Genomic DNA, 11,814 nt, shown 5'->3' with positions numbered 1-11,814 from the left:
CCTTAAGTCTTTCCATCTATGTGACTGAGGCAAGTCATTTAAATCATAGAGCCTCAATTTCTCCCTATCTAATATAACATAACAATTCAGGCCCTTCTACATCATTACAGAATTGTTGTGACAATCTAATCACATGAAATATATTTATAGATATTTGTCAGCTGATAAATATATTTTGTCTCGGAAGATGGCCTATTTTATGTCATGGAGCCTAAAGATGTACTTCTAGCAGCTGAATTACACTAACGAGCCTGAATAATCAAAAAGGAAACATGTTTTATTAACTAACCTATATGAGAAAGAAAGTTATGGAGGCTGGAGGGGACATTTCCCTTTCGCATTTGTAGTCATTTATACTTTCCCTGAAATAGAGATTGTGATACTCCACCAGCAACTCTCGGGCCTCAGTTCTGGCTTGGAAATTGGAGGAAGGGGTCCAAGGACACATGAACTGAGAGCGCCAGTGAGTGTCCCAGGGCAGACTGTAGAGTCATAGATGTTAATTTGTAAAGTTACCTTGCTATTCAGACTCCGGGCAGTTAGATGCCACATTAGAGTCTTAATCTTCAGTCTCAACCTAATAATAATGTGTCTGAGGTTAATGAGGCATGAAGTGGACCTTTCTACTTTCTTTTTTTTTCTTAAACCTACCAGGAAAATATAATAAGTTCCTGTGCTTTCATGTATCTGTTTTTGGTCTCTGTAACAAAAAATACAGTGGCATATAAATTCTGGCAATGTATATGACAACGTTCATTTCTATTTTCTAAGTAGTAGTAGTAGAAGAAGGAAGGTAAAACTTTTGATGCCATTCCATAAGTGGGCGAGCTGGGACACCGCTCCGTGAGTCCAGTGCTTACACAAGCACCTGAATGCAGAGCTGCCAGCCTGGGTCCATGCGTCAAATTCTGCTGAAGCCCTGAAAGCACCTGTTGTGAAAAGCTGGAGAAAGGACTTGGCTACCAAAACTCATGTTAATTTTTGTCACCCTTTTGAGCAAATATCCTTTGCAGATCAATAGTCTACTCATTTATTTTTAAGAATGTTTTCTTTTGAATTTCCTTTCCTCTCAATGCGGTTTCAGAATCTAGTCCTGTAAAAAACAATCCTTTTCATAGAGTAGAAGAATACAATACTCAGAGTGGTCAAATTCTCAGGTTCAAAGATGCTATTGTTTTTTCCTTTTCTGCAAGTCTTATTGCCTTGAGTTAATTGCCTTGAGACTAATGGCAATCCATTACCTTCTCTATTGTAGATTTAGATACTGTATTGTCAACACAATATGAACCAGCATTAAAATTCTGTGTCAGAAAAATTCCAAAATGTACATTTTTCTTGCTTTTTCGAGTTTAAAATTTTACATTTATTTTACAGTAAAAGTAGCAGGAAATTTGTTCCTTATAAGTACTGAGGGATCATTATTAAATAAAATTTACAGCAATTGTGCTTTGTAAGAGTTCTTCTGAAAGAAATATCCAGAGTTATTAGCCAGAGGAAGGGAAGGGAAAAACACATGTATGAATGCAAAGGATCCAGTGTTTTTCCAACGGGGTACTGAAAACTCATTCTTTTGGTGAGGGGAAAGTAAACAACTCTTTCTTTACTGTGATTTATTTCTTGGTCTAAGTTATTTCCCAAACCAAGAGTGGACTCTCTCCTGAGTCTCTGTTGACTTATCTGGCTGCCAAAAAAGGAAGGTTACTAGTCCCTTGGAATCCATATAATTATATTCCTGTGGGCACTTATAAGGAACCATCAGCTCTGTCCTTGCACACCCCACTTCTAGGCTGGCTTCCACCTTGGGGGTGGTGAGAACTTAAAAAGAAAACATTTTTGACCTACTTCATACCTCATAAATCAAACTTTATCCCTTCAAATAACACTCAAATCCCATCTTGTTCATAAGTGCCAAACTGAATCAAATCTAACTTTACTTTCTTGTTTACCTCCTATATGATTGCAAATAATATTATTCTCATATTAAAATTTTAGCAAATAATATGTCACTTATAATTTGCACCCCTACAGAAAGCTAGGAAATTTTTAAAACATTTAAGAAAGTCAGACCTCCAATGCTCTTGATTCAAGTAAGTCCTAACCAAACGTTTAACCAGAATGTTCCTTCAGTGCTACTAAATAAATGTTTCTTTATTTATGAATTTATGTAACACTTCTCTTTTGAGGAGAGAATTTGAGGTAGTTTCCAGAAATGTATACATACCAATGGAAGAAAAACAAACCAACTGGTGGAAACTAAAACAGTGAGAAAGATAAATAGATTTTTAAAAATATTAAGGTAGATTAAATTAAGGTTGGTACCCACGATACTTGTCCTAGGGTCCTTCTAGATTTGCTACATGTGGATGGCAATTTTGAAGCAGATTATCCTAATAATCCAGCAAATATAGTTTGAAAGTACAGTCAGGCATGAGACTAGCCATGTTGCTGGCCAAAATCAAACACTTGGAGAGAGAGTACAGTTGTTCCTGTTTCTGTGATATGTGAGGAATTTTTCCCATGGTTCCTCAGGGACCATGAGTGGACACTGAGTGCTTAGTGACTGTTAGTTGGAATGGAGACTTCTGGGAAAAAGGTGAAATGAATGACAGCGTTGAAGGGTGTTGGTGGGGGGGAAGGTCTTTATCATATTTAATGTGAGCTTCTAGTGATTAATGAGTTTGAGATACCAGGTTTGAGTATGTGTGCTTGATTCCAGGAGAGCTGGAGTCTAACAGTTTGTATAGGAGCTAAATTCATGGGAATGGAGTTTTCTGCCTAGGGACCTGAGCAACCTTTACTGCAAATTCATCAGAGTAAGCCCCTCTGCACCAAGCAATCAGGCTCACTACTTATTATTTACAAATCTTCCAGAGCTCTCATCAAATAGGAGCCCCAAATTTCTGGATTTCTGGAATTTCCATGATTTCCTCTGTTCTCAATATATGAAGGGGTCAAGGATCTAGATATCCAGGGGAGCCTTGTTCTACCTTCTACATTCTAGAGGATGGCGCTTTGGTACTTAGAGATACAGAAGACAGATTTAAGTATAGCCATTTGGAGGTCATCTGTCTTATTTACAATAGAGTTCTCAATTTCATAGCATGCCTATTGTTAGAAAAAGGGACTTACTCACTCTTACTGAGTGCCTACTCTGTTCAAGCTACTAGGTAAACATTAATTTGTTTTCCAAGAGAAGATGACAATTTTGAAAGCCTCAAATCTTATATAGTTAGCAGTGGGGGGGAGACTTTAAGAAAATTATGAATAAAACATTTATAGGACTATGCATGCAGCCCATGCCACTGAGGTGAAGCATAAGCCTCATTAACTTCATGGGAAATCTCTCTGATGGTTTCTCCTGTAATTCTCAGAGCAATCAATGATATAGGTAATATTCTTTACATCTAACATAAGACAAAACTTAGATTAATCAGACAGAGATTAACCTATCCAATTATTGGGGTTGCCAGATTTTGCAAATAAAAATACAGGACTCTCAGTTAAATTTGAATTTCACTATGCAACAAATAATTTTTAGTATGTGTGTTTCATAAAATGTTTGGAACATATTTATATTTAAACATTATCTCTTGGTATCTGAAATTCAAATTTAACTTGGTAGCCTGTATTTTATCTGGCAACCCTATCGATGATAAACAGCCAGGCTTTTAAACTCAGGTTTATTGTATATAAACTCAAGTATATATCATTCCTTCTCTATTATAGCTGCCACTTGCTTAACAATTATTAAGCACAATCATTTTCTTATTAAATGAAAATAATTTTCATATTAAAAAGTTTTATTTAAATAACTGAAATTATATATGATATTCTACTCTTAAAAACTTACTTTTAATTAAACAAGCAATAATAGTTATTAAAGAAAAAAATTAAATACAAACCAAAAAACACTTATAATCCTCTTTTATAGATAAGTTCCTTATCATTAAGTTTATATATACTCTTCTGACTTTTTATATAAATAGATATATATATATATAAATTTAAAAAATAGAACTATATATTCTTTGAAATACAAAGTGACTTAAAAAAAAAACTTTGTTTTCTTTGTGCTGGGCCTAGGATGTGATGATAGAGATTTGGCAATCAATTATCAGGACTTGGATTGCAAAAATCATCAAGTAGAATACCAGAGGTGAAAGCTTCCCACTGAAATTCTCACTTCTTTTGAAGTGTGAGATTAATGATCTATATCAGGTGTCTTAACCTATTATAGTCAAACTTAATGTGAAGTATTTCAGATGGCTACAGGATGATATAGGTGTGGCTGACAAAAACCCTCTCAGAATTGAGATAAATTGGCTTGGCCTCATCACTATGATTCACTGTCTTATAGAGCAAGGCAGGCAAGGAAAAAAAAAAGTTCCTTGACTGATGAATTAAGTTCTTATTGCAGACTAAAAATAAAGTAAATCAGTGACTTTTTAGTGGGTATATATGTCAAATTCCTCTACCAGAATTGCCATATATGTCATATGTATGCTTTACACTATAAAGCAGATATTAGGTTTTCTTTCAGAGGAAGGGGAAAATAGAGAAAAAGAGCATAATTTGTCATGAATGTACAACTTCTGAGATAACTGAAGAAGCATGAAAGTCAGCTTTTCACAGATAAAACTTTTCATCTACAGAATGAGCCTATAGTAAGCAAAAACAGTGACCCAGATCTTTGCTCAAATGCTGAATTTAGGGATGTGTTGGCATAAAGCAAATGGAAGTGTCAAGGAAATTATTGGCAAAATGTTCTTCTATGCCTGCATTACCTTACTTGGCTATGTAGACTTAGCTCAGATTTCCAGAGAACTTCCTGGAAATTTTTACTTAGTGTACCTGGTCAAAGTAGAACAGTCAACACAGATATTTACTTGTGATTTCCCCTAAGGATGACCCACCTTTGACTCCAACCCTGACTTCCATCCTTGGAATCAACACCTATTTTTACCTAGAGGAGGGGCTAGGTGGCAATATCTACAATTAACAGATATCCCACCATAAATTCATTAGTAGAATAGAGGAAAGAGACCCTAGAGAACTGGAAACTGGTCATGGATCTAACAATGTCCACACACAAGTTTCCAGGTTGATACAATGGCAACTTACCCAACTTGCACATTATTTATCGTAGATCTCAGTGTGTCCTCACCCATAAAATAAAGCAGTGGGATTTTGTTGATTCTTTGAGCCCACTCTCTGGATTCCTAGCTCTAAGTTATTCAAAGTTATTTTTTTCTCTTTTCAAAAATTCTAGATATATATTTCTATTTGGAATTTCTTTTAGCAGCTTACTTCTGCTGAAAATTTACTACTGGGTTTACCAAACAGACATCTGTGTTTGAACGAGGGATAATCACTGTAGCAAATTCCTTTTGCTATTTTGAGGATTAAACAGTAAAATATATATTCTGTATGTGTGTTTTACTATTAGAATTTCATTTTGGGGACTTCCCCAGCGGTCCAGTGGTTAAGACTTTGCCTTCCAATACAGGGGGTGCAGGTTCGATCTCTGGTTGGGGAACTAAGATCCCACATGCCGTGGGGTGTGGCAAAAAAATTTTTTTTACAAAAGATTTAACACTTTAAAAAAAAGAATTTCATTTTTGTTAAAATTCCAGTTTTGTTGTAAAATTTTGTATATATGTCTTGAGAATATATGTATGTGTTTGTGTATAAGGATCATTAGATATAAATATATATAAACATAGTAGCATATGTATTGAAAACAATGTATCTTTAGTCCAGTGCTTTTCAGTCCATCTGTAGTGAAGAACCAGAGTTTTTTAAGTTATCATTATTATTATGATTTTTAATCCCATGGGAACCAAAAGTTTTGTAAACTACAATTAAAGTGTCAAATTCCTATTATAGTTTCTGTTTCTTCTCTCCTTGCAGACTAGTAACAAACAGTTTGAGACAAACCATCTAATGTCTATCAAGCACATTTTAAGTAGAATGGCTCTAGAACATGAGATTACATGAAACTTTCATTTTCTTTATTAATATTTTATATAGTTCGATTTTAATGTAGATTTTATTTCTAAAATAAAGAGAAGGAAAATAAAGTTAATTTTTGTAAAATAAATTTAATTTTATATAAATAGACATGTGACTAGAATAATATACTTTCAATTGTTAATCTAAGTTATCTCTGGTTGAAAATAAATGGAAAGCATATCTTTCCCTTTTTTAGGAAGAGAGTGTTTGTATTTCTCAGTATTTCATGATCATCCATTGCAAAACAAAGAGCAATGTAAACACAATTACCAAGTTTGATTAACACAGCCGTTCCCTTCCAATTACTTGAACCATTCTTTTGAAGGGATTTCTCAAGAGGGAAATTTTGTATGTTTTTTTTAGTATGATTCCAGTTCTAGCTCTGTATAAATTCTAGTTTAAAAGAAATGTAATTTGGCCCCCCAAAATATTATTCATAGATTTTCATTCATCAGTCAACACTCATTTAATCGAGCCACAAAGGTTTATGAAGAAATTCTTCAGGGAGTAGTTGCCTGGTTCTCTAGCAACAGTTGACACACTATTTCCAAGGCAACTGATGCTGGTATTCAACATGTTTTAATTTTCTAGCTAACATTTGGATATTCACGCATCAATTTACCAAATATTTAATGAGCATAGCGCTATGAATGAATCAGGCACCATACTAGGTCCTGAGGATAAAATGTGGAGGAAAGAAACACAGTCCCTGCCCTCATGTAGCGGATAAACTGGCAGGGACGGCTGATATGGAGCAAGTATCTACATGCTCTGGAAGCAACGTGGAGAGGAGAGGGAAAGGAGAGCAAGAAGGGTGCGGGAGATGGCTTGCAAATCAGCGTGAGCCAGCTAACCAGATATTAGCATGATTCATTTCTTCAGGGAGTTTATTACATACTACACAAAAGAGTCACCAGGACATTCCTAACTGACCTCAGATTTTTTTTTAATTAAAAAAAAGTTTCACTTGCTTATATGAAAACAGAGTGAGAAAGGTTAAGAGAAAATAAAACAGCCCCCTGAAAGTGTACCCTCAGTCATATAGCAGCACACAGGGGGGTTCTACTCTGTCTTTCAAGGGCTGAAGTGGGGAGGCTGACATTTGCTATTATTATTCCAGGGCAGACATGTACCTGCCAACCCAACAGTTCAGAATTTAGTGATGTGGATTTGTTGATGATTTTTCTCTTGAGAAGGGTTGGGGGAGTTCTAGGTCAGTCTGGATTTATCCTTTTCTTATTTCTGTTCTTTTACAAATTCAATGTGGTAAACATACAGTTTTCACCATAATAGCTAACATGTTCTGTGTACTAGCTACATGCCAGTAAAGTAATGTGCTAAAAATGTCACAAGGAGATCTCTCAATTTGTTTGACTTTATGAAAGAAGTGTTATTTTTATTTCATTTTTCAGATGAGGAATTGAGATGTGGAGAAAATAATTAACTTGTCCAGCGTCACAGAGCAAAGGGACAAAGCCAAGCTCACAGCCAAGCAGCTTGAGGGTATAAACTTCCACTGCACCATATTTCCAGAGACATCATCAATGGCCCCATGACCATGATTGCTATCTATTTTAAGAGGTGGTGCACATTTTCTTAGGGGATTAGGTCCTCTCTTTAGAACAGATTCAGGAATCAAACCCACTAGTTTGATGGTGTATCAAATAAATATCAAATAATGACCATAATGAAAATAACAAGGAAGAACCAGGTGCTCTTGGATCAAAGGGAAGCCAAGCTCTGAGACAGTGAGAAACTTAGCTCAGTCTTCACAGAACAGCAGCTGTCCCCAGCCAACATTTGAGCTCCAGTGAAGTTACATCAGTTGGACGCAAAGTGGGTGTGATCAGGGCCTTTCCCTTTACAGGACAAACACTTGGCCTCCACATAACACCAGCTAGAGCTGTTTTGTCCAGCTGTTGTTCTTCTCTCTTAGATAGGACTACCTAAGCGTGTGGGTAAAGAGGTACTGGCACGGTGCCCGCCCACGTACACACATGCCCTCCATATAAAGAAGTCCTCATTCCCCTTAGCACATGAGGCTGGTATTGTTCGACCCAAACCCATAATTGTACCAATTACAAGGCGACATGAGTGCATACCAACTCCAGCCCGATATTGATCAAACTGAATCTTTCTAAAACTGATTTATGGTTCCAGCAGCACTTCCCCTCTGGATTCTTACACAGGTACCAAATCATCCGCATGAAAAAATAAACTGAAATAAACAAAAAAATAGTGGAGGACCATGAATACCTATAGGATGGCCCTGGTTTATTACTCCCATGCCCTTAGAGACATCCACCTGCTGTTCCATGGCTGCTGGGCCTGTTGTTCTTGCCTTTCCCAGTGAATTAAACAAGTCTCAGGGCACCTGTTATCTGTACCTAAAGATGAGGCTGCCACCACTGGCATGTGTATTCTCCACACACTATTTTCTTAGGAAGAAAAAAATGACTAAAGTCATTGCTTAGTTTCTTGTTTCTGCTCTGAGACCACACAATTGTCTGCTACCCAAGATCAGAGCAATGGTTCAGAATCTTGACTTTAGTTTATCTTGACTTTACCTGTTTTTTCCCAATGGAGACAAATTAATTAAATAATACTCAACTAACTCATTAGTTCTTTGGGGACTTGAAAAACAAATTGCAAATAACATCATCTTGCCAATCCTGAAAGAGATTTAAAACTGTATTTCAATACAGTTGTGTTATTACAGATGTATGTTCATTATTCATTCATGTATTCAACAGCTATCCCTGCTGAATACTAAATGCACGTAAAAATACTGCCGTTTCCCAGAGGGAGTGAAAGAGGAAAGTCACCTAAATGTTCCTTCCTACCCAACCCGCAGCCTTGAACCTAGCGCAGAACACAGATATGTACATAAATAACCATAATGTAAGGCACAGTGTAAGTTCTATAATAAAAGATTAGGATGTTATGAAAAGAAAATGTGAGTGGATCAGGAGTTCTTTAGTTGTAAATGAAAACCCCACTCACGCTGGCCAAAAAAACAGTGTTTACTGGCTTCCTTAGACATAAAGTCCCAATGCAGATCTAGTTGCAGGCTAGGCTTCATCCAGCAATTTAGATGTCTTCCCTAGTGGCTACCCTGAGCCCCATGATCTTACCTTATGGTAGTAACATGGCTGTAAACGTTTCACAGCTCACATATTCTTACCCCACGTTTAGGAAAGAAGAGAAGGTTTCTGTTTCGTGGACACCTCAGCAAAATCACCTCTCATCTCTTGGACTATGATTGTCTTAAGCGCCCAATCTCAAACCAATCATTTTGACCAGGAGTGTGGGTATTCTAATTGGTTTAAGCCAATCAGGGCCCAGCCCTTGGATTAAGGAAGGGATCAAGACCACCAAAACCACATGGCTGAAAATAGAAGGGGTGGCTTCCCAAAGAAAATCAGGATTGTGTTAGTCAAAGAAGGGAAATGGATGCTGGACAGGCAATACCTCACAGGAAACGATTCTGAGAAGGAAAGGGGGAAGGTAGAGGTTAAAAAAGAGGGCTCCCTAGAGACCCTGCTCAAACGTCTTGATTAGAAGACAAGAAGAATCTATAATTGAAGATATGAAGCAGATGACTTCAGTCTACAATCCCCCCTGGAGTGCCACCCACTAACCACTTCTCTACTTGAAAATGCCACCAGAACTGCCTCTAGGAGTTCCACAAGTCAGATCCTCCTCACCTGCCTCACCAGCTTCAAGAGCATGGCCACAGCTTTTGCTGATGTCTGGGCAATGAGCGAGTTAAGACCATAACAGAAATAGTTTTCAAGGGACTCCTAGTAAGGTAGCCATGGCTTGTAGATAACCCTTCAATAGAAATATGACTGAACTTAATTATCTCTTTATGAAAAATCACAGGGCCTAAGCACACAGATACATGAATACAGATAACAGCTACTACTTAATGAAAACTTACTGCAAAGGAGAAGCGATAATTGCCTTACAGATATACATTATATCTGATCATCTAAAACACACAAGAAATTAATAAGGTAAATACTATTTTTATATCCATTTTTCAGATAAAAAATTGAGGCTTAAAATTACAGGGAGAATATAGTGAAAATGGAATCTGAACGTAAAGATTTCTTAATGCTCTTAATCATTATCCCTTATAACTAAATTTGATGGGTTAGAAACTCTTGGACTGTATATAATTCGTAAAGTGAGATACTTGTTTTATGTTATACAGATAATGAATTGGCAACACAAAACACCTAAGGAGCTTCTGTAGTCTGTTTCCTGAAGATTTAAATTTTCAATATGGCCAATTTTCCACAGTAATGAGGAGAACTAGAATATAAAAATATCTGAAACACTGTTCTTTAAAGGAATTATTTGTATTTTTCTTTGGAATGTATTATACTATTTTCCCCTTCACATGCACACTCATATATATACATTGTATTAACTGATCTAAAGATGTCTGGATTCATTAGCCATAAGATAAGTTTCTATTTGCTGAATACACATTGATGAATTTAGGGGTCACTGAACATATTAAAATGGCTGTAAGATAAATATTTTTCATGAATAATGCAATCATTTAAATGTAAACCAAAATAGTCAGTGCATTGTATTGCAGTGGTCTAGGAGCTGAGTCTATCTCACTCTAATCTAATTCTAATTCTTTCTAGATATGAAACTAGGGGCATTATTTAATCTTGCTAAACATCAGTTTTCTCCTTTGTATAATCGGAATAATAGTGGTAACTTCCTTATGGATGAAGTCACATATGTTAAGTATGTAATACTGTTATTGGCACATAGTAAGTGCCCAGTAAATGCTAACTATCTTAATCAGCTATTAATAGTCAGCTTTCTTTCTCCCTCCCTACCCCCTTTTTGCTCTCTTCTATGTAGATTCATCAAAAAGAAGTAATAATTCTATAGATTTTTAGTATTTCTATAGGAATACTGATACCATTCCTTGACTATACCCCTCCAAGCTCTAATAATATTTTACCTGCTGGGGCAAGGCAGTTACCAATACAATAATTTTTATCACATTTGAGCCCCTCAAACATACTCAGCTTATTGTTTTTCCTGACCCTACTTAAATGAGGTCTTGACAGATTTAAATCATTCTGATTTCACAAGGGAAAAAGTTTTGACTTCCTTGTACTAATATTTTTTTAATCAAAAAAAAAATACGAGGGCTTCCCTGGTGGCGCAGTGGTTGAGAATCTGCCTGCCAATGCAGGGGACACGGGTTCGAGCCCTGGTCTGGGAAGATCCCACATGCCGCCGAGCAATTGGGCCCGTGAGCCACAATTACTGAGCCTGCGCGTCTGGAGCCTGTGCTCCGCAACAAGAGAGGCCGCGATAGTGAGAGGCCCGCGCACCGCGATGAAGAGTCGCCCCCGCTCGCCGCAACTAGAGAAAGCCCTCGCACAGAAACGAAGACCCAACACAGACAAAAATAAATAAATAAATAAAATTAAAAAAAAAAAAAAAAAAAAAAAAAATACGAATGGGGAATGGACTCATCAGCAAACTATCTTTGTACTTGGAAAACAAGAAAAGACATGAGCTAGGACATTTTGCATGCTAAGGGACAGCTGGCAAGGACTGGAGACATTTTATGTTGTCACAACTCTGTGTGTGTGTGTGTGTGTGTGTGTGTGTGTGTGCTGGGGGGGTGCTGCTGGAACCTCGTAGGCAGAGGTCAGTGATGGGCTAAACATCCTATAATGCACAGGACAGCTCCCATAGCAAAGAAGTATCAGATCCAAATTTTGGCAGTGCCAATATTGAGAAAATCTGGTCTGGATA

This window comes from Balaenoptera musculus, chromosome 16 (assembly GCF_009873245.2).
Source record: "Balaenoptera musculus isolate JJ_BM4_2016_0621 chromosome 16, mBalMus1.pri.v3, whole genome shotgun sequence".
NCBI lineage: Eukaryota > Metazoa > Chordata > Mammalia > Artiodactyla > Balaenopteridae > Balaenoptera > Balaenoptera musculus.
Note: the sequence above shows the minus strand (reverse complement) of the source record.